The sequence below is a fragment of the Phyllostomus discolor genome, chromosome 2, assembly GCF_004126475.2.
Source record: "Phyllostomus discolor isolate MPI-MPIP mPhyDis1 chromosome 2, mPhyDis1.pri.v3, whole genome shotgun sequence".
In the NCBI taxonomy this organism is placed as follows: Eukaryota; Metazoa; Chordata; class Mammalia; order Chiroptera; family Phyllostomidae; genus Phyllostomus; species Phyllostomus discolor.
In genome coordinates, this window is record NC_040904.2 from 194,601,330 (window position 1) to 194,625,595 (window position 24,266).

At 40.8% G+C, this 24,266-nt stretch overlaps 1 protein-coding gene across 1 annotated transcript in view; it reads left to right on the top strand.

Moving 5' to 3' along the window:
• Positions 1-24,266, top strand: part of LOC114513903 — a 364,074-nt gene that overhangs the window by 99,668 nt on the left and 240,140 nt on the right. The gene's annotated exons all lie outside the window — the stretch shown is intronic.

A 24,266-nucleotide genomic window follows, 5' to 3' on the forward strand; every position in this document is an offset into this window, starting at 1 on the left:
ACAATATTGTTTATATGCTAACCTAAGGGAGATTGCAGGGTTCAAGTAAGAAGAGTGGGTTACCCTGCATTCTGGCCAATTTCTGTGCTCCCAACTCCTGTTTTTCTCTCTAGGTAAAAGAACAACATTGCCAACCACTACAGCAGGTGCAGTGCCACCATCCAAGGGTATGAGACCATGGTCAAATTCTTGTGACATGTTCTATAGAACCTCTGACAGAATTAGCCAACTCAGAAAGGAAAGATCCCAAGGAGCAACTGGGTGCCGGGGAGTTATCAGGGTGTTTTCCTTGGACGAACTTCCCCTTCCTTGGTTCACTGTGCCAGAAGTTTCTCATGCCTTCAGGCCCTGGCAAGCTGGTTCTAAGGATTTCTTCACCTCCCCATGATTGTAGCTCCTCAGCAGCTGACACCTATGCAAGGATTGTTTGGTGTTCTAGTCTGGTGGAGCCCAAGAGAAGCAGCTGAAGCTGTGCCCTGGCCCGCAGAGATACTTGTACTTCCAGTACTCCCTGACAACCCCCAGCACTCCCATGGACCATACTGGAGTGGAGTTGAATTTATCTTAGCATATGGGCTGAGAGTGCCCACCAGGGTGGCAGTCAATCCCATTATGTTGGAAGCTGGTACATCACTGTCCTGAGCTCTCTGGAAATGTTGGTGTAAGTGAGACTAACTGTACATGTGCCCTTCTCCAAATCCTCTTGCTTTGTTCTTTTAGGGACAAGATCTGTCCCAAGGCCTGTCCCTGGCATCTTCTCCCTGCCTGGGATCCTTTGCCTCATCCTGGGTGCCCTTCTCTTCTTGGTCCTCATCATCCTGGTGATTCAGCTGCCCAGATGGAGAGTAGAATGCAGAGGTGGGCTGCATGGGGTACTGGGTAACATGGAAAGTGTATTCAGGCAGGAAATGGGGCAGGGTTGCCAAAGGGAAACTGGGCAAGGCATCTTTTCCTATGCCATTAGTTTGCAAAATCCATCTGCCCCTCATTACCCACTAAGGACTGAATACACAGACATTCTAGAAAGTGGGGTATGAGCACTCCTAAGTCATGGCTTTTTATGTGAGATGGGAAAGAGTAGGAGCTGACCTTTGATTACAGGGTCAGACAAAGGAAGAAAGTGTAGGCATGGTGCTTGGGCATAAGACTACACAGGAGCCCTAAAAACCGTGAGGATTTTTCCAGTGTGAGTGGAGATACAATGAAGGATCACCTTATTGGTTCAGCATTGTCAGGGGGCAATCTCTGACCTGCTGGTGGTTTGCTCAGCCTTATCCAGCTTTGAAGATGCTCTTGACAAGGCTGTGTATGAGGAGATTGACTATCTTGTAACACCAAAGAAAGAGGATCTACTGAGCAGCTCAGGTGAGTGTCCCTGCATTGTCTTCCTGGAACTTCTACTTCTCAGCTATCCACTACCTCTGAGTCAGGTCTTCTCAGCATCTGCAGACCCCACATGTACACCAGGCTCACAGAGGCATGAGGAGTCTGTCCACAGTCTCTGTGAGCTCCAAGCCTTCCCTTGACACCACAGAGTCCATGATTTCTTCTGGCTTTACTATGGAACGGTGGACACAGGAAAGATTGTTCTGTTTGTTTTTGTGATGTTTTTCTCCACTTTAGAGTTCCTGTTAGATGACTCAGTAACAAAACTGCTATATCACACCAGCGATGGTGAGTAGAGTAGTGACTATAAATCTGCCCCAGATATGAGAGGTAGATCTGTCCTGGCTGGGCACTGGGGGCAAGGAAATTTCCCCCAGAGGTGAGAGCCATGGGTAGTAGTCCCCCTTTGACTGAGATGAGAGGGTTCCTTTTTCTTACTGGGCTCCAGTCTCCCTCTTCTCTGGCAGCTCTGCAATGCCCCATTATGGGGTTACGCTCTCAGTGTCCACAACCACCCTCATTCAGTCACAAGAGCACAAATTATTTTTAAAAATAACATCTGGAAAGTATAACCTGATATATTTTAGTAACAATCCTCGGTTTAAGAGTTCCTTTGAAAAATTTTTAGTTTTAATCAAGAAATACTGACATATTTGGATCATTTTCTGGTTTATTGGCACACAGAAATGAAATACATGGTCTTGGAAAGACCCGTTAAAGCATGGGGTGAATGGTGCCTCTGTTTAGCAGCCATCAGAATCTCTGGGTCAGAAAGGACTGTAGGTATTATCTAAACCATCCAATTTACTGTGGTTTTACCTGATCCCTTTGTCTTCCCATAGAAGCCTCAGCTGAGAGGACTGATGCCTTTAGCGAGGGTTACGATGATGCAGAAGAGGTACCAGTGCCCAGGGCTCCTTCTGCCTCTCAGATAGATGAGCAGGAAGTGTACCCAGAGGAGAATGGAGTGAGAACTTTTCAAACAGGTGAGTGGGATTAATTAATCTCTGTCATATTCTGTCTCTGACCTAGACAGGATGAATTTGAACTTCTCAATGCCCATTCTTCTTATAGGTTCAAAATTTGGATGACCTCATATGTTTGATAGTATCACTTAAACCATGTGCCTTTCTCTAATTCTCATGTTCCTTGGGAGGGAGGAAGCACTGTGTAGTCTTGGTAGCTGTTTTTCCATAACTTCATCCTTTTGTTTCTTTTGTTTTTATTCTTTTTCAAGTACAGTTGTCTCCATTTTCCCCACACCACTCTCTCCACCTTACGGAACTTGAACTCCCACTCTCAAAACTAACCCTCTTTGGCCTTGTCCGTGGGTCCTTTATATATGTTCCTTAATGACCCTTCCTCTTCTTTATCCCGTTACTCACCTCTCCTCTTCCCTCTGATTGCATTCAGTTTGTTCTTTATTTCAGTGTTTCTTGTTATATTTTCCTTGTTTGTCTGTTATATTCATTAGGTTTCAGGTGTAGGTGAGCTCATACGGCATTTGTCTTTCACCCTTTGGCTTATATCACCTAGCATAATGATCTCCAATTTCATCCATGCTGTCATGAAGGGAATGATGGCCATCATAAGCAATACAACAAACAACAAGTGCAGGCAAGGATGTGGAGAAAAAGGGAACCCTAGTACACATTTTTGTGGGAAGGCAGGCTGGTGCAACTATTGTGGAAAACAGTATGGAATTTCCTCAAAAAACTAAAAATGAAACTGCCTTTTGACCCAGCAATTTCATGCTGGGATTATATCCTAGAGTCCTGAAACACCAATCCAAAAGAACCTATGCACGCAAATGTTCATAGCAGCACAACTTACAATAGCCAAGTGCTAGAAGCAACCTAAGTGCCCATTGGTAAATGAGTGGATCAAAACACTGGTAGACTTACACAATGCAATACTACACAGCAGAAAGAAAGAAGGAGCTCCTACCCTTTATTTTAAATATTTTATTGTTTATGCTGTTACAATTGTCCTAATTTTCCCCCTTTACCCTTCCCCACCCAGTCCACCCCTCATTCCTACAGTCAATCCCCACCTCACTGTCCATGTTCATGGTTTATTCTTATATGTTCGTTAACTAACTCCTCCACCTCCTTTCAACCAGTCCACTTCTCCTCTTTCCTCTCTCACAGCTGTTGGTCTGTTGCATGATTTCTATGCCTCTGCCTCTATTTTTCTCACTACTTTCTGTTTTTCATTAGATTTCACTTATAAGTAAGATCTTACGGTATTTTTCTTTGACTGGCTTATTTCACTTAGCATAATAGTCTCCAGGTCCATCCACGCTGCTGCAAAAGGTAAGAATTTCTTCTTTTTTACTGCTACATAATATTACATTGTGTAAATGTACCTCTTGCACAAGCCCAAACGAGGGCCTGAACCGGCACCCCAGGAATCTAACTCATGGCCTTTCGGTTTGCACTATGCTGCCCAACCAACTGAGCCTCAATGGCCAGGAAAGTTATCAAATCCTTTTAAATTCAGACTTCCCTCTCCTTCACTTCCTCTTAATTTTTCAGGAAATCCTCATTTCTTGTCCACTTATTTATAAAGCCTTCTAAGCAAATTACATCAACTCATCTCTCTTTATTGGAAGTTGATGGAGGACAAATTAGCACTCTCCCACAAACCTGCATCTAAGTGGGAAAGAAAGCAAGGGAGATGAGAGGAGATCCAGAAGGAATATAGACAGAAGAATCTGGAACTTTTAGCTGTATGAGTTTTACAGATTTAAAGATATAGTATAGTCATGAATATCCATGTGAGGTGTAATACATATGACTGCAGTAACACCAAGCATGGGAGTAATAGAAACACACTGTTGCAAAGTTCTTATATTTTACCTGATTTAGTACAGTTTTTCCTCTAATGAGACTGTGGTAAGATAATGCTGCATGTTCTAATTTCTAGAGGAACCACTAAAATTTGATGTAAAGTTATATAGCTAAAAACCAGTAGAGGAATTAAACCAGAATATTACATATGTTCATTTAACTAAGAAGAATATAGGAAAAGAAGAGCAAGAGAGAGAAAGTAAATAGAGAGCAAATTGGTAGTGCTAAACCCAAACATATTATAATTATGCTATATGTAAATTGACAAATAGTATAATTAAAAGACATCAGTTGACTACTGCACATCAATTAGAGTAGCTAAAATGAGAAATAGTGACCATAACAATTTGACAAAGAGGGAAGAAGCATAAAATGGAGTAAAAATAGCCTCTTCAACAAATGGTGTTGGGAGAGCTGGACAGCTATGTGCAAAAAAAATGAAACTTGGTCACCAACTTACACCATACAAAAGAATAAATTCAATGGGGATGAAAAACTTAAATGTAAATCATTACACCATAGAAATCCTAGAGTAAAACATTGGCAGGAAAATTTCAGACATTCCACGAAGCAACATCTTCACTGATATGTCCCCTAAAGCAAGGTAAATAAAGGATAGAATAAACAAATGGAACCTCATCACATGAAAAAGCTTCTGCACTACTAAAGAAAACAGCATTAAAATGAAAAGAGAACCAACTATATGGGAAAACATATTTGCCAGTCATACCTTGGACAAGGTTTTGATCTCCAAAATATATAAAGAACTCACACGACTCCACTCCAGAAGACAAAAAAAAACTGGGCAAAAGTCTTGAACAGACACTTTTCTAAGGAGGACATATGGAGGGTCCATAGACATATGAAAGGATGCTCGGCATCACTAGCCATCAGAGAGATGCAAATTAAAACCACAATTGAATACCACTTCACACTGGTCAGAATGGCCATCATAAACAAATCAACAAATAAGTGTTGGAGAGGATGTGGAGAAAAGGGAACCCTAGTGCACTGTTGGTGGGATCAAAGACTGGTGCAGCCACTGTGGAGAATAGTATGGAATTTCCTCAGAAAACTAAAAATGGAACTGCATTTTGACCCAGCAATTCCATGCTGGGATTGTATGCTAAGAGTCCTGAAACACCAATCCAAAAGAACCTATGCACCCCAATGTTCATAGCAGCACAATTTACAATAGTCAAGTGCTGGAAGCAACCTAAGTACCCATCATTAAATGAATGGATGCAAAAACTATGGTACATTTACACAGTGGAATGCTATGCAGCAGAGAGAAAGAAAGGAGCTCCTACCCTTTGCAACATCATGGATGGAACTGGACAGCATTATGCTAAGTGAAATAAGCCAAGCGGTGAGGGACAAATACCATATGATCTCACCTTTAACTGGAACATAATCAACAAAAGAAAAAAGCAAACAAAATATAACCAGAGATATTGAAATTAAGAACGATCTACCAATAGCCAGAGGGGATGGGGAGGGAACAATGATGGGAAGCGTTTTCAGGAACTATTATAAGGAACACATGGACAAAACCAAGGGGCAGGGTGGAAGCAAGGGAGGGAGGTGGATTTGGCTGGGTTGGGGGAGAGGTTTAGGGGGGAAATGTAGATAACTGTAATTGAACAACAATAAAATAATTTTAAAAAATAAAATAAATACATAAATGTTATCTTTAAGCTGATAATCATCACAAAAAAAATAGTGATTATAACAAATACTGATGCAGATGCAGAAATAATGGTTCTCTCATACACTGTTGGCAGGTATAAAACCACTTTGGCACTGTCTTCAAACTAAACATGCACTTACCACACAATGCAATCATTACATTCTTGGACATTTATCCCAGAGAATAAAAATTTGTGTTTGTGCAAAATCTGTACACAAATTTTCTTAGCACTTTTATTAGCAATAACAAAATTACTAATTTTGGCAGAGGCTGAGGTGGTGTGTAAACAGCTGGGCTGTGGCTCAGCCCTGGAAGCCCTGCAGGAGGCAGTGTCTGGCCCAGGAAATGGGCACATCTGGCTGGGTGAGGTGCAATGCAGGGGCAGGGAGTCCTCCCTGTGGGCCTGTGCTGCAGAGCCCTGGGGGTAGAACAACTGCAAGCACAAAGAAGATGCTGGAATGAGGTGCTCTGCTGAGTGGGAGGTTCAACGATGTTGGGCTATGATTAAAGGATGTACGAGTTTGTACCCAGAAGCACTTCCTGAATTAACCTGCAATTCTGTGCTCTGGTTCCAGGGAGGACTATTGCCTGATCTCCTGTGATACGAGAGACATCCATATTTTTAGGGGCCTGCTCTATGGAATTTACATATTTCTGGAAAAATTAATCATGTCAGTATAGAAAAGACAATCAGGAATATATAATCCTATAAAGTTGCGGCAGCTGTAATTTTCCAAAGCCTTACCAGCTACCATTTTATAAAAATCCCTTCAAAACAGGTTTAGTTTGGGTTGACAATGCTCAGGGCAAAACCTGGATTGATCACACCTTGAGGTTCAGGCAGACCCACTGCATCTGAAAGGTGATTTCATGGTCTTGAGGACTCAGGAGATAACCAGGATAAAGGCGTGTTCTCCTGGATTTATCAGCCTCTCTAAAACTGCATGCACAACCTACTTCTCTTCTCTGGCACCCAGTCAGGTCAGTTCATCTCTGGTATCTCCTCCTTACTGAGATCCTCAGTAGCATACTGGGGTCTCTTATTTTTCTGGCCCTTACCATCCTGGGGATTCAGCTACACAGACAGAGAGCAGAGCCCCATAGTGGGCTGTAGGGAGGCTAAGCGATCTGGAAAGTAGTGGGAATGGTATTGAACTGGTCAGTTGTAATATCAATAAAAGTGTGTAAATATTGATCTTCATCCCATTATCTGGCAAAACTCCACTTTCTCTCCAACAGACTTCAGAATTTGAAAGAATTGAATCGTTTACCCAGGGTTGAATGTAAAACCACTGAATAATTTAGGCTTCCTTTAAAACAAATTATGACCTCCTATGTGAATAGTGCCTATGGAATTTGGCATAGGGTCAAAATCAGGGTTGGGAAACCTAGGTTTGTCCCAAAGGGACACAGGGCTAAGAAGGGCCCTGGTAGCCCATAGGGGTTTTCCAAGGATGAGCATTGCAGAGTGCTAGAAGCTTCGTCTTTTGGTAAAGGGGACATCTGCAGGGTAGTCTCTACACTAATGCCACATTCCTCAGCCTTGTCTGCTGTTGAAGATGCTCCCAGTGAGGTCGTGTACCAGGAGATTGATTACCCCATAAAACTAGAGAAGGAGGACTTGTCAGACAGCTCAGGTGGGTTCCATGCCTTCCTCTCTGTTCATGAGCTGACCATGGGTTATCTTCAGCAAGCACAGACCCAAACACCAACTCAACTTCACACAATCAGCCTCCTCCTAATCCAGGAGCTGAAAGCCCTCTCTCTACAAGCCTGAGGTCTCAAGGTTTTTTCTAAACAATGACAGTGGGTCTCCTATGGAAAAAATTTTTCCATTTGTCTGTATGTTTTTCTCCCTATCAGGAAACCTGTCTGATGACTCAGTGACTAAGCTGCTGTATTATACAGGGGACAAGGAGGGGAATGGAGACTCTGACTCTACTCCAGATAGTAGGTCTTCCCTCTGATGATAAGGATGAAGAGGGAGAATCTTTCTGAGGAGAATTCCATCATCTCTTATGATTAGTATGAAAAGGATCCCTTCTCTGCAATTCACAATTTTTCCTCCATCTGTCTAGTCTGTGACCACAGAAAGAAAAGATCAGCCTGAGTTCTCTGTATTCACAGCTACCTCTACTCAGTTACAGACACACACCTAGTGAATTATGGATTCAAAGGCCATTTATTAAAACACCTAAAACTGATCACCTGAAAAATTCTGTATCAAGAGTGAATATTGGGAAGTATGGTTGGATCCTGAGATAGTATGATATTTAGATCATTTAGTGGATTATGTGTATATTGAGATAAAAAATTATTTTAATAAACCCTGAAATACATTGGAGTGCTTAGTGCCTATACTTATCAAGTGCCACAAGCTCTTATTTATAAGAGACATAAGAGAGAAGAGTGTTCTCCTGGGTCTTCTCCAGATAATAATGTTGAGCAGCTCTTCGGATGAAGCATGCCCAGGAGAGTGCCTGGGGATTAAATCCTGAGGTCAACTGAGCTCTAGAGGGGATTAAAATATAAACCTCCTGTGACTGGGACAGGTAGGATCTCCTGTCTCTGAGTGACCTGTGTCCAGGCTTCCCTCTCTCTGCCAGTTCTGGGTCTCCCACAGCTTCAGAAGGCACGTGGGCAGCTTGGGTTCTCTTGGTTCAAATTCATCCTCCATTATTCACTGATATGTGCATATTACATGTTACAACTCTGTACCATATGCTTGAAAATAGTACCTGAAAATCCTAGCAAAATAATTTTTGTTTATGTTTTGTGGTATAAGTGACCATGTTAGAAAAATATTATTGACCTTGATATTTTGGGATATTTAGAAGATTAAATAATATCTGAGAATATTGAGATCAAATATATACATTTGAGATAATCATGGAATATGGTGTCTATATTTATTAGCTATTAGAATCTCTTCATTAGAAGAAACTTTGGGCATCACCTTGTCCAACCATATTTTGATATTTCATCTACATCCTTGTCTGTTCAGAGCCTCCAGGACAATATGTCAATGCCATAGGAAACGGTTATGATGAAGCTGAAGAGCTACGTGTTCCTGGAATTCCTTCTTCCCCTGGCATGAGGGACAATTATTTTTCCCAAAAGAGTGAGATGATGTCTCATATTCCCAAAGAGGTGGAGAGAGCTTAGTCTCCAGTAGCCTCACTTCCTTGTGATGGAGAAGATGAATATGGACCTATTGACAGTTTTTCTTCATTTGGAACTTAGATAAGATGAGCTCTTCTTTATCCCAGTATATTGTAGCGATTTCATCTCTTCTCAGAGGGGAAACATACTGTGTGCATGTCCACCACCAACTGAAGTAAACATCTCTATGAGTTGCAAAGGCTTTGTTCCCATTTTATATCTCAAGCTGAAATATATGTTCTGACAATAATGATAGGTGATTATTCAGACTGTGAGAAGGAATCTGGAAAGTTTTTTAATATCAATGTAAATTAAATTTCTGAACCATGAAAATTTGTTTTGGGAGAACCATGTAACCAAATGTTTTAAGTTGACATTGCCCACTATTAACTCAGAATATGCAGTGGCCCAAATTAGAGTCATAACATCTCAGCCCTGAAAGGAAACTAAGATGCAATTTTCTCTCAACATTTCAATTGACAAAAACCTTCATTCCCTAGGACTAGGCTTTCTGCTTATATATAAACATGTGGCCCTGGGCAGCAGGGAGATCTGATTGAGCTGCTCCTTTTCAGCATCTGACAGAGGACCCAGGCTGTTCTCATGAACACTTTTAGGCAGGTTTGGTCTGTATTGAGGTGTTGAGGCAAGGTCATCTGAGGTGCTCTTGAGAGGTCATTTCCTGCCTCCATTTCTTAAGAAATCAGATCACTGGTGTGGAAGAGAACATTCATGTCTTTTTTCCTCTCCTTGTCATTGTTCATCCACCTCCTTCCAAACTGTGGAGATCAAGACAGTACTATGCAGAGAAACAGAATCAGTCTAAATGAGCTCTGTCTAGCCTTTCACACAAGCTCTGGGCCCCCACACATATTTGGTAGCCACTTTGTACTAGTCTCCTTCCTCAAGAGGACTCTGTCTTGTCTTTTTGTCACCACTGACATCAGAATTCTCCTTACTGTTTCAGGCATCTCTCTCCAGTCTCCTAGTGAAGCTGTCAACACTAGCATGGAAGAGAAAGGATTCTCTTTGGTCCTGAGACAAGAAGACCCTGGATATGATGATGTTGAGCTTAGCACCATGTAGCACCATTCTGGAAGCATGTAGCTCTTCAAAGAATCCTCTGTAACATTGTTTTTCAATAAATGAGAGCTCGTCTTCTTCCTTACTGCAGAGTTTTTACTTGTACCTATGATGAAAGGAAATTATTCATAATAAATACTGAGCTGCATAGACAAATGCTATTCTTTAATTATTTAGGTATTTTCACCCATCTCATCATGGAAAATTTAATCTAGAAACATTCTTTTTTCCTCAAGTGAAGTCTCAGTTGAACAGTGTTGTCACCACCCCTCAGACTATGTTCTCACCTTCCTTTAGGATCAGAGAGGGTCACACCTTCCTTGACCAGCATAAAACTTGGAAAACTGGCCCTGAACTGGGTGTTTACTCTTAGGAAGATAAATTCAGAAACACATAACTGAGTATTTCAAAACATTTCACCTCTCTCTAAAACCTAAAAGAGAGGTTCAAAGTGAAGGCTGGTAGGTAAAAGGGAAATGGTGGCAGCTCTTCTCATTTAGCTCAAATTTTTATAGAATATTAATGACAAACATCTACTACTACACAGCAATATCTTTTACTCTAACTGCCTTTTTTATTGTCTAGTTGTATCCCAACATCCTAAATCTCCACCATCTCCAACAAACTGTGTCTTTTCACAAGATACAGTCTGTGTTCATAAACCTATCATTTTCTCTCCTTTTTTTAACTCTATCTCTTTTTCATTCTCTTCCCTCAATGCATTTGTGGGAAGAGAATGAAACAATTCTAACCTCCCTGATTACAAGAGCTTTTAAAGTGGCTCTATTTACTTTCAACTCTTCATATCCCAAATGATTGTTATATATTACTTGAGCTTCATCAAAAGAAAGAGAGTAGAGAAGAAGGACAGGCAAGCCAAAAAGATGTAATTTTCTTGCCTAAAAAGCACTACTACTGTATAACCAGCTATACAAAGTTTCCAAAATTAAGTTATTTGCATGCCAGCATTATATTTCCCTACCTGCATTTTAACTGTATAACTATATAACCAAGATCTTCTTTACATTTACTATCTTAAAAATATAAATATTTTGTTCAATATTAGAATATATATTACCAAAAATATCTATAAAATAATAGAAATTTTTCTGAACTTCACAAACTATATGTACATTTACTTTTCAAAAACTTCCCATGTGCTACCTTAAATCAAAATCTGTGAAACAGCACACTGCGTTAGAAAACTCAAAATCTATACCCTATGAAGCTCTCCACATTTGGACCTCTCTCTCTTTAGCTTCATTAGCTCGTTCCTTACAGTTGTTTTAGGAACAAGCAATACTGAACTGCTCGGCATTTCCTAAACCATCGGGTTCTGTTGAAACTGTGTTTTATATGTGTTTCTTCTCTCTAAAATGATCTTTTTCACTTTATATTCTTTGTCTTTTTCTCTTTCATCTCTCCCCATTTTAAATAAGTTGTCATTTTTTACTCATTTCAGTTTAATAAGTGGAACTGGGTTAGTGTAATCATCAAATACTTAATGAGACAAAATCCTGCTGGAGAATACTTTCATATTCTGAATGAATTTCTCATTTCAGAGAATATATTTCTTCACTATCACTACCACTTTTAATAGGCTCATGTCTTGAATGAATGTTACCTGACTTGTTATTGTAACAGGGTGGAGCCAAGAGAGGAGCCCCAAATAAGGATTTGAAATGGGGTCCAGAACTCAAGGTGTCCAGGAAATATTAGGATGTCCTCATCCCCTTCCCCCACAGGTGTGAGCTGTGGGAAGGGACAAATGGAGCAGGGCCACTGAGAGCTGTTTTGCATAGCAACAGCTTTGCAGCTAACCTCTGCTGTGGTCATTTAACATTTCTGTAAACTTTAACTGGTTACATAGATATGTTAAATATCTGTGGCTATGCTCTGAGCCAGGGGAATGGAAGTAACTTCCCCATCAAGAGGTAACTGGGGAGCAGGTCCCGGAAGTTACAGCACCTGTGTGGGAAGTTGGAGAAGATTGGCTCCATGACATGGGGCCATGCTTGCCCAGACTCATGATGGCAGCCCAGTGAAGCTGGAAGGATATGAGAGTGCTGGCAAGTGTGATCAATTTTGGGAGGAATTGGAAATGGGGCTGCAGAGGAAGAATGGCACGGGGATTGAAACCCACATGCAGCAGCCATTGAGGGGAGAACCACGAGGTTTTGGCAGAGTGGAGACTCCCACAGCCCTATGAGAGAGAATCACCATGCAACTTTAGCAGAGTACTGCCACTAGGCTTTGGCAGAGTGACCACACCCCTCCCCAAAGCCCTGGGAAAGAGAACCATGCGGCTTTGGCAGAGTGAGACTCCCTTGGCCATTCTGCAGAGAGGACCATGGGGCTGGGGCAGTGGAGAGAGAACCTCGCAGCTTTGCCAGAGTGGGGACCCCCGCAGCTTTAAAAAGGGGAACCACCACCCAGCTTTAGCAGAGATCCCAGCGACACAGCTGATGGTGCCAGGAACCAAGGGAAGCCTACCAGCTGAGACAGATTACTGGGAAGAACTGGGGGCCGCCTGAGCCAGGGACTTCTATTTCTTTCCCTGAGATACGGTACCCCAGACTGGGCAAAGGGGAAAGGAAGGACTATGTGTGTTCGTGGGTGTTCTAAGAGACTTTGGGATTTTGATGAAGATATTAGGTCACTACTTTAAGTTTGTATAGCATTAAATAAACACTTCCTTTCCTTTTCATGAATCTCTGGCATTGAGAGACATCTTTCCTCTGACAGCGGACATAAGGAACCTGGGAGGTTCCTTTCAGTAATAGTATATCACCCTTTGGCCCCTGATTTGGCCCTCACTGTGTTCTGTAACATTATCACAATTCCTTTTTTCCAGAAATGGTAAATCTAGGGTTGATTCTGTCCCTGTGTGCCACATTATTCAAACACAAGGGACAAACAGAAGCAACATTCACTCTAGCTAACCAACAATAAGCTTTTAGAATTTCTGGCTGCATTCAATCATCAAATGAGTACCATGACAAATTCTATAATTGATGATCCCAGTTTTTTTGCACATCACTTTCACCTTTTTATATATCCTCCTAGAAAAGTTTGACTGCATCTCTCTAAGTGGTAATAATTGCTTGGACACAATCTGAGTTTTAATCTTACAATAATTATTTTAACTAAACTATATTAAATAAATTTCTCAGTTAAAGAAGGCTCAGCTCCCTTTGAGAGGAAATAAGATTGAAAGAGAAGTAAGGCCTTTTTACTAAGAATCAGGCTCTGAATAGCAGCATAAAGCAAAGAGAAACCATGTCTTTGAGATGCTAAAGATCCTCTTGCTCTAAAGAGAGTCTCAGAGAAAGACTTTGCACCAGCCTTTGTATGAGTGTTACAGGGTGCAGCCAAGAGGGGGGGACCCCAAATAGGCATTTGAAATGGGGTCCAGAACTTAAAGGTGTCCAGGAGATTTTAAGATGTCTCCATCCCCCACCCCAGGGTGTGGGCTGGGGGAAGGGACAAATGAAGCAGGGCCATTGAGAGCTGTTTTGCATGGCAACAGCCTTGCAGCTAACCTCTGGGTTGGTCATTTAACATATCTATAGCCTTTGGCTGGTTGCATAGATATGTTAAGTAGCTGTGATCAGCTGATCCAGGGGAATGGAAGTGACTTCCCCACCTAGATGTAAATGGGGGGGGGGGTCCCCTGAGTTACAGCGCCTGCGTGGGAGCTCAGAAAGGATTGGCTCCAGGACATGGGGCCACACCTGCCCAGACTCATGATGGCAGCCCAGTAAAGCTAGAAGGATACGAGTTCCAGCAAGTGAAGCCGAGTGTGGGAGGAGTCGGAAATGAGGCTGCAGAGGAAGATTGGCCCCAGAGATTTAAAACCCAGATTTGGCGGCCATAGAAGAGAGAACCTTGTGCAGCTCTGAGAGGAGAGTCCTGCGCAGCCCTGAGGAGGAGAACCATGTGGCTGTGGAGGTGCAGAGAAGATCACAGCCATTGGAGGAGACCATGCGCAGCCCTGAGAGGAGAACCATGCTGCTTTAGAGAGGAGAAGCACGTGTACTTGACGGAGTGTAGACTCCTGCAGCCCTGAGAGGAGAACCACGCTGCAGCCCTGAGAGAGAGAGGACCACATGCCTGGCAGAGTGGGGACCCCCACAGCTTTAGAAGGGGGAACCACCACCTGGTTTTAGCAGAGATCCTGGCGACTCAGCCGAGAGTGCCAGGAACCCAGGGAGGTCTCCCAGTCGAGAGGGAGTACTAACTGAAAAGAACCAGAAGACTACCTAAGCCATGGACTTCTATTTCCTTTTCTGAGATACGGTACTCTGGACTGGGCAAAGGGGGAAGGAAGGAAGGACTGTGTCTGTTTGTGGGTGTTTTTAGGGACTTTGGGTTTTTTTGATAAAGACATTAGGTCACTACTTTAAGTTAATATAGCATTAAATAAACGTTTCCTTTCCTTTTCACAAATCTCTGGCATTGAGAGACATCTTTCCTCTGGCGGCGGACATAACGGACCCGGGGCCTTCTTTCAATAATAGTATATCATCCCGGACCCCCCCCCCCCCCTTGTGTTCTGTAACATGAGGACAACTGTCCTGTCACTGTCTCCTCTGATCTAATGCATATCAACACTCTAGTCCCAGTGTCGGCTCTGGGCCAGAGTCAGGTAGATGGATCTGGAACAGTTGGGGAACATATTTTTTCTACTTAAATATAAACCCAAGAATACAATTTGCAAATCCAAATTAGAGTAAAAGAAATAAAGCGAAGATCTGCAGGGCAACATTCTTGCACTTCCACTCTCTATCCATCAAGAAAAGAGTCATACAGAGATAAATGCTTAGCACATTTCACAGCAGGCTGTGAAGATTATGGGATGTGACCAGAGTAAAAAGAGCAAAGAGACTACAGAAAAATAAGCCTGTTAAGTGGAGAGTTAATTTTGGTTTCTGAATCACTACAAAGGTGGTGGTTATTTTTGGGTGTTCAAAAGTTAAGATAAAAAGCTCACATCCATTGAAAAATGTAAAAGATTGTGTAGATAACATAGGAAAACTACTCATCACTATGGAATCAGTAAGTGTGGAAGAAACAAGCACAGAAGTAAAAAAATGATTATGTATTTCCATAGGTACAAACAACAGAGAAGTTTAGTATTACACTTTACTACCAAGCAATCTCCTCTATTATTAAGGACAAAGTATGAGTTTATGCTTACATGGAAGTAGTAAAAATTAAACTTGAAAAATTACACAAAATAGTATAAAAGCCTAACATGACCAAAATCAAGATGTAGAACTAGTCAATCACCACAAAAGAACTTCTTTATGCTACCTCTTTGTATTCACATTCACCTCCCACCCCAGCTCAGTCCTCTACCTACCACCATCTCTATAGTTTTGTCATTTGCTAATGTTATATAAATAGAATCATGTTAAGTTTTGACTGCAATGTCCTGCAACTTTTTTCACTAAACAAAATACTGTTTAAACCTATTTGGTTGTTGCATGTATAAGTAATTCATTCTTTTTCATTGGAGAAAAGTATTCCATTGTCCAAATGTATCAGTCTTTGTTCAATCACTGACCCACTGAAGACATTTGGACTATTTCCAATATTTTGTTATTGGCAATAAAACTATTAAGAACATTTGTTTACAGGTTGTTTGTGAAAATACATTTTTATTTCTCTGGGATAAATGTCCAAGAATCCAGTGTCCATGGCTGCATCAGATGGTAAGTTCATGTTAGGTTGAAGACATTGCCAAAGTGACACTGGACCCTACAGGACACCTACTACATCAGGCCACACTACCAAGACATTGAGTCAAAGCAGCTCTACCTAATACATAGAAACAAACACAGAGAGGGGAGACTGAAAAAATGAGGAGACAAAAAAATATGGCCCAAATGATAGAGCAGAAGAGAACTCCAGAAAAAGACTGAACACAATGGAGTTAAACAATCTATCAGATGCGGTATTCAAAACACTGCTTATCAGGATGCTCAAAGAACTCATTGGGTATTTCAACACCATAAAAAAGACCCCAACAGAAATGAAGGATATACTAATTGAGGTAAAGAACAATTTACATGGAATCAACAGTGGAAATGTGGCTATCACTTCCAATACTATGTTGAATAGAAGTGGTGAAAGTGGACACCTTTGTCTTGTTCCTGACCTTAGTGGCAAAGCTTCTAGTTTATACCCATTGAGTATGATGTTGGCTTAGTTTTCTCATATATGGCCTTTATAGTGTCCTTGAAGTATGCTCCTTCTACTCCCACTTGGCTGAGTGTTTTTATCATAAGTGAGTTCTGTATCTTATCAAGTGCTTTTCTGCATCTATTGATATGATCATGTGATTTTTGTCTCTCTGTTTATGAGATGTATTATATTTATTGATTTGTGAATATTATACCATCCTTGCATCCCTGAGGTGAATCCCACTTGATCATGGTGTATGATTTGTTAGTGTACTGCTGGATGGATGCAGTTTGTCAATATTTCATTGAGGATTTTAGTATCTGTGTTGATCAGTGATATTGGCCTGTAGTTTTCTTTCTTTCTTGTGTCCTTATCTGGTTTTGGGATTAGGATGATGCTGGCTTTATAAAAAGAGTTGGCTGTCTTCCCTCTTCTTGGGTTTTTTGGAATAGTCTGAGAAGGATAAGGGTTAGCTTTTCCTGAGATGTCCTGTAATCCCTCTGTGAAACTGTCCAGTCCAGGGCTTTTGGGTCCTGTGAGTTTTTTGATTACTGCTTCAATTTCACCAGCTGTTGCCAGTCTGCTCAAGTGTTCTACTTCTTCTTGGTTCAATTTTGGAAGATTATATGTTTCTAGAAGTTTGTCCATTTCATCCAGGCTTTCAAATTTCTTGATATGTAGTTATTCTTAGTAATTTCTTATAATCCTTTGTATTCAGTGCTATCAGTTGTAATCTCTCCTCTTTAATTTCTGATTTTATTTAGGCCCTCTTTTTTTCTTGATGAGTCTCCTTAAAGACTTATCGATTTTGTTTATCTTTTCAAAGAACCAGCTCCTGGATTTATTGATCCTTTGGATTGTTCTTTTAGTCTCTGTGTCATTTAATTCTGCTCTGATCTTGATTATTTCTTTCCTTCTACTTTCTCTGGGCTTTGTTTGTTGTTGTTCCTCCAGTTCTTATAGCTGTAAAGTTAGATTGTTTATTTGAAATGTTTATCTTTTTCAGGCCGGCCTTTATCACTGTGAACTTCCCTTTCAGGACTGCCTTTGCTGTGTCCCAGAGGTTTTGAACTATTGTGTGTTCATTTTCATTTGTTTCTAGAAAATTTTTTATTTCCTTCTTGATCTTATTATTAACCCATTCATTGTTTAATAGCATGCTATGATCTTGTTTTGAATGCCTCCCCTGCTTTGCCTCCTGAGGACCACTACATGGGCCACTCACCGTGGTTGGGATTTCTCAGGGGCCAAAGCCATGCATTGCTCTGGGAAGTGGGAGAGGATGGCAACACTGTCCTCTTCATATAAATCTCTTGGAGGAATACAAAGGGATTATTACATTGTATCACAAATGCCTTATAAGGTTCTTCATGAAAATAGTTCTTTCCACTTTTATTCACAGACCTCCGCCTCCCTAAGGCCCAGATATTGCCAAGTGTCCCTTTAGTATCCACCCTTCAGATACTAAAGCTTTCATACAGAGCCAGGCTTGTCTATTTGACACTTCCCAGAGCACCTCTTAACAAGCTTTGCCAGCAGAATCCCTGAAAACCCCCTTCATACACAAATCCCAGTGGTAGGCATGGCTGGGTTCAAGGTGGGTCAGGGCTGGTGGTAGGAATGCTCAGAACTGCACTGCAGCTTTTCAGAAGCAGAGCTAGGATTCTGGCTCCAAAACCTGTGCTCTTTCTGCTCTACTATTTGGCATCTGGTTAAAAAAACATCACTTTTTTTAATGATCTAAATAGAAACACAGATTCTATCTTATAATAAATTTATCTTGTTATAGTCAATGTATTTTTTGCATTGGATTCCTTTTTTAGATATTATCCTATTATGAAGTATAAAAAGCAAATTAGAAAAGAGAGAACATAAACTTTCTGTGTTTTATATACTACAAAATATCTTCCAGAATGCATCTGAATATCAAGCATAACACTAGGTATATGATATACTCAGTAAGCTATAGTTATAGTTATCGGCATGGTCTGCTCATTTGCTATTCAGAACATGAAAATTCTGCTTGTAAACCCAGACACTGAGGTCAGTTTTACCAAGAGCACATAAACAGATTTCAGGTTCCAAATTATGTGATTAACAAAGCCCACATTTGTCCAACTTAAACTCGGCTTTATTATTTCTTCTTCTGTCCACCCACAAAGTGCTGTTCTCAATAGTTTTGAACTCTCCCTTTCATTATCCTGCCTCCTCACTCCTCTCCCCACCAGCACTAGACACACTTCAGTTTCTATGGTATCATTCTCCCACTGCAATCATAAAATACACTTTGGAATTATTTACTAGACCCTGGTGCCAAATATGACACAGTGAGTGCTTGTATATAAGTCAGTAGCTATTAACTACTTTAAACAATGTTTTTCTGCTTGATGTAACAATTTCAAACCCATAAATTTAACATTTGCCTGGAGGCAGTGGAGACTCAGCTCATGCCTGTGGGTGAAAAGTACCATAAGTGAAATGGAAAGAACTGTGCCATTTTGGTCTGTGAATGTGAAGGTAAAACACAGATGAAAGAATTTGGTGAAAATGTCTCAAAGAATACAATCACTTGTGTACTTCTCTAGCATTACCCACTAATTATTCATTGCACAGGAAGAAAAGAATGCTTATTTTTTTAAATGTTGCAGATGCAGTTTAAATGAACAGATATGTCATCTACACTGTGCAATGAATGCATGCTTATAAAACAAGTCACTTTGTAAAAAAAATTATGTATAATGAACAATAGGGGGGAAATCCATAAAGTGATGTAAACTTTAGAGTTCAAATGTTTGTATTTTCACCAGGAAGGCAATTCATTTCTAAGGTCACTTCTTGAGAACATGAGTTTAGAAAATACCCAGGAGACTCAAGTCTGTCTTAAAGTGCTGTCTCCAGTCAACTAACCCAAAATGCCAAGAAGCTCTATTCTTTTTCATGTATTTAATGGATCTTGTTCAGCTATAATGTATTAGTGTTTAATATGTATCAGGCTTTGTGGTAAGGCTTGTATTCATTATCTCATTTATTCTTCCCCACAATGTTAAAAGATAAATATTATTATCACCATTATGCAAATGAAAAAAATCTACTTGACAACAGATTCATATAAATATTAATAACGGATATGTTTCTTTGAAAGTTACATCTTCAGGGCCTATTTATATCATTCACATAGTTCTTAACCCAGACTTCTCAAGGTCCTAAAACTTAGAGTTATTCCATTGTTTGTACCTACAGTAACACTTTGAGGACACTTCATCCATTTCTCTATAAAACAGGAGATAGATTCCTCTGTTTAAAGTGTTGTTCAAGGAAAATGGACAAGAGTTTAGAAAGTTCAAAACCACTACTAGAGAGAAAGGAAAAGGAGTTCACTCTGAAGTCCTGGAAAGGTAAGAATCCGGGAGAAGAGTGGTTCAAAGAGTCTATTCTGGACACCTGCTATGGATAAAAAAGATGAATTACAGTGATAGGGATTTGAGTTTGCTTAAAGATTTTATTTATTTATTTTTAGATAAAGGGAAGGGAGAAAGAGAGAGAGAAAAACATCAATGTGTGGTTGCCTCTCATGTCTCCCCTATTGGGGGCCTGGCCCACAACCCAGACATGTACCCTGACTGGGAATCGAACTGGTGACCCTTTGATTCACAGTCCTGCACGCAGTCCACTGAGCTACACCAGCCAGGACAAGGCTTATAATTCTGTATGTGTTTATCAACCTCACTAAAGAAGGGGTTGAATGAGAAGGCAATGAAAAAGTAGGTCATTGCAAGTCAAATGTATAGCCAGAAGCCCACATTTAGGAGCAAACAGGTGTCTGACTCACACTCACACATGAAGATGAAAATAGGGATGAAAGAATTCTCTGTTCAAGCTGTCACCTTCTAAGTGATCAGGATAATAAAGTCACAGTTTCAGAAACAGTGGAAGTGATGAATGTCTCAGTGGGGGATTAACCAAGCCTCTTCCTACATATACCATACAGGACACACTGAATAAAATCAGATAACTTCAACAAAAGCCTCAATGACCTTAATTACTAGCATATTTGAACTTGAGCAGGAAGAAGACTCATACTCAAATACTCAGAATAAGTGTTCCTGCACTGGAATCACACCTGAATATGAAGGAAACAGCCCGTTTCCTCAGACTCCTGAGCTTTAGAGCCAGCTTTATTTAGAGAAAAAGTCACCTAAGTTGAAGGATAAAGAAAGGTCAAATGTTCCTGAAGAGAAAGCCCAGATCATTCCCTAGAAGGTCGAGAATTCTCTGACTTGGTGTGTTTATTCATGTAGGAACATTTGTGTCCCATTGACTGTGTGTCCCACTTGGATGTGTCACAGGAGGGAATGGTTTATTTTCTGAGATAAAAGTGATGCTCTCTTCTGAACTTAATACCAGGCACTGGATTGCTCCTACTATCACCAGAATGTGCTCTCTTGGCCCTTAGCAGCAGCTTTGGAAACCCTGGGGAAACAGCCAAGGGATCAGGTGGTAGTATATTCAGTACCAGAACATAATTGGAATTCCCTTTGAAGGAACATCTCTGCATTCCTAACCTACCACACAAACCCATCTGACACGTTTCCAAGGAGCACCTCACAGCAGAAGTTGTCTAATGATTCAAGTCACGCTCCCCAGAGATGCCCAGCCCACTGCCACAGGGAATATTCTGTCCCACCACCACTCCCCAGTGCACACAATGATCCCAGGTCCTGGTCTGAACTCAGCCTTCTCTAAGGTGACCAGCACAGACCCAATGGCAAGCTCCCAAGACTTATTGCATGCCACCTCCAGAGGCCTTCATGCCTAATCTCTCTCTGCTGTGAGAAAGTGTTTCCCCCCAGGGCCCACAAGCTCCCCATTTCTCACCTAAAACAAGAGAGAAATCACTGATACCTCGGCACAGCCTAAGACAAAAAGTGTGCCCAGTGCAGGACTGCACAGGAAACGTGTAGCCTAACCACTGCACTGTGCGAGTTTCTCATCCAACTGAAGAAATAAAATCCCAGATAGAAAAGACAAGCATGACTATGGGCTGGAATAATTGGGGAACAATTTATTGGACTCCAATTAATGGAACATTAAAGAGAAATAAGAGCAATTAAACAAATGAAATGTAAAGGAAATGATCTCGTGAGAGCTGTGGTTACTTTCTGGTTTCAGGGGATGAAAACAGGAACCAACATGCTCATGTGCATTTATGGGCTTCATGTTGAGCACACCCTCAGAAACTTAAAGTTTCTCAACCTAATTGTAAAACTAATTATTGAGATAAAAATTCATGTTTAGAAACTGAAATGCAAAATGATCACTGGTATTTTCCTTATTGTCGCTAATAATCACGAGAAGAACAGTATCTGCTCTGTGTTACTTTGAATGCTTTCCACAGAAAGATCTTGCTTGCTTATGGCAAGTGTGTGGGGCCTAAACACACTCAGTGACTCCTGCACATCTTTTTACTCCAGAAAAGCCCTTTCCTGCTCATGAAGAGCTTTGTTCAACACTTTCATTATTTTTCATATAAGGCCTCTTTGCGTCTTCTGTACACAAAAATATCAGGGGAAGAAATGCCATTTTCATAATCATCAGTGAGATATTTTAAAAACAATGTGAATATTTTGCCTTTCCATTTAAAACCAAGGTTTGACTCAGGATGGTGACCATGCAATATACAGATGATGTGTTATAGGATTTTACACCAAAGACCTATATAATTGTATTAATCATTGTCACCCTAATAAAATCAATAAAAAACAAATAAAAAGCAATGTTTGAAACATAAGATTAGTTTAATGATCCAAAGTATTAATATAAAGTTAAAAGGGAAAAATGTGAAGGGCTATTGACATAAAAATGTTATATGAAGGTTATATGGAAAGATACTAATAGCTCAATGGAACCATTTTTTATATGAATATATTTAGCATTATTTTATCAAGGAGTAGCAATTGAAGGGTTTGTGGAAGTTTTTTCCCATGGCATCATTAGCATAAAAGATAGCTGATTTTGAGTTCAGAAATTAACCATGACAAACTGTTTGCTTATACAAATATAAGGGAAGTAACCACCTACCAGCCATGAAAAAAACTGTTAGGTCATAAGGATTGGTTAACAGTGAAAATTTTTTCAAAAAATTATGTTTCACCACCTGGCTTATTTCACTTAATATAATGCTCTCCAAATCTATCCATGCTGTTGCAAAGGATAAGAGCTTCTTTCTTTCTGCTGTATAGTATTCCATTATGTAAATATACCACAGTTTTTTGATACACTCACTTACTGGAGGGCATTTAGGTTGCTTCCAACACTTGGCTATTATAAATTGTGTTACTATGAACATTGGGGTGCACAGGTTCTTTTGAATTGGTGTTTCAGGATTCTTAGGGCATAATTCCAGCAGCCAAAGATGGTAGGTTCAAGGGTGGGAGGCGGGGAGGAATGGGGAGCCTGGTTAGGTGAAAATGGAGACAACTATACTTGAACAACAGAAAATTAATTAATTAAGTAAGTAAGTAATTAATTCTTCAGGCATATCACTATCCAGGGAGCATGTTTCAAGAGCAATGGTTTCCTGGGAAGGAAATTAAGACTGGAATGTCACTGCCCTGCACACAATATATAACTTATATATCAAATAAGTCAAATAAGTTAAGGGTCATGGATGGAAAGTTATCATGATTGTAGTGTGCTTTTAGAAAGATAAGGGAGAGGATGGCTTCCATACTTAGAATTAATTTCTAAACAGATGGGATCCCAGCATAATATTAAGGCAATTTAAGCCTTCCTAACCTAGCAGCCTGAAGAATCCCTGATGAAAACAGAAACAAAAGTAGCTAGAGGAGTCCTGTGGTGTGATCACTAAGTGTTCTGCTGAAGCTAAGCAGAGAGCTAGCTTTGCTTTGCACTGAATAAGCAAATGAGCTGAATTACTTCATCAATTCTTCAACTCGCCTGCTTCCTTTCTGGTCTTCCTGAGAGACTAGGAGTGGGAGACCAAGAACTATATTTCCCACAATCCCTTCATAACCAACCTGGGCTAAGCTCCACCAAAATATGATCTTTATTCATAGATTTAGTTTTGGAGGGGCCTTTGCACTTACCCTGAAAATTGCTAGCCTTGGTGTTGCAGCATTGTGAACTTTAGCAGTGGTTTCCTGTGGTTTTTGAAACTTCATGAGGATTTTGTAAGATAAAATTTCCTGTAATAAATAATTTCCTGTTTTCAGTACTCAGAGGGCTTTCTGTTTGATATCTGATTTTAAAACCTCCATCTCCTTAAATTCATTTAATCCTGGGTAGAACTGTAACAGGGTGTAGCCAAGAGGGGGGACCCCAAATAGGGATTTGGAATGGGGTCCAGAACTCAGGGTGTTCAGGAAATATTAGGATGTCCTAACCTCCCACACCCCCCACCCACCCACAGGTGTGGGATGGGGAAGAGACAAATGGGGCAGGGCCATTGAGAGCTGTTTTGCATAGCAACAGCTTTGCAGCTAACCTCTGGTGTGGTCATTTTACATACCTATAACCTTTAATTGGTTGCATAGATATGTTAAATCGCTGTGACCCTGCTCTGAGTCAGGGGAGTGGAAGTAATTCCCCACCAAGAAGTAACTGGAAAACAGGTACCCCGAGTTACAGCACCTGTGTGGGAGCTTGGAGAATATTGGCTCCATGAAATGGGGCCACACCTGCCCAGACTCATGATGGCAGCCCAGTAAAACTGAAAGGAGATGAGAGAGACTCAGCAGCCCTGGGAGAGAGGACCACACGGCTTTAGCTGAGTGGGGACTCCCGCAGCCCTGTGAAAGGGAGAACCATGGGGCTTTGGCAGAGTGAGACTCCCTTGGCCATTCTGCAGAGAGGACCACGGGGCTGGGGCAGTGGAGAGGGAACCT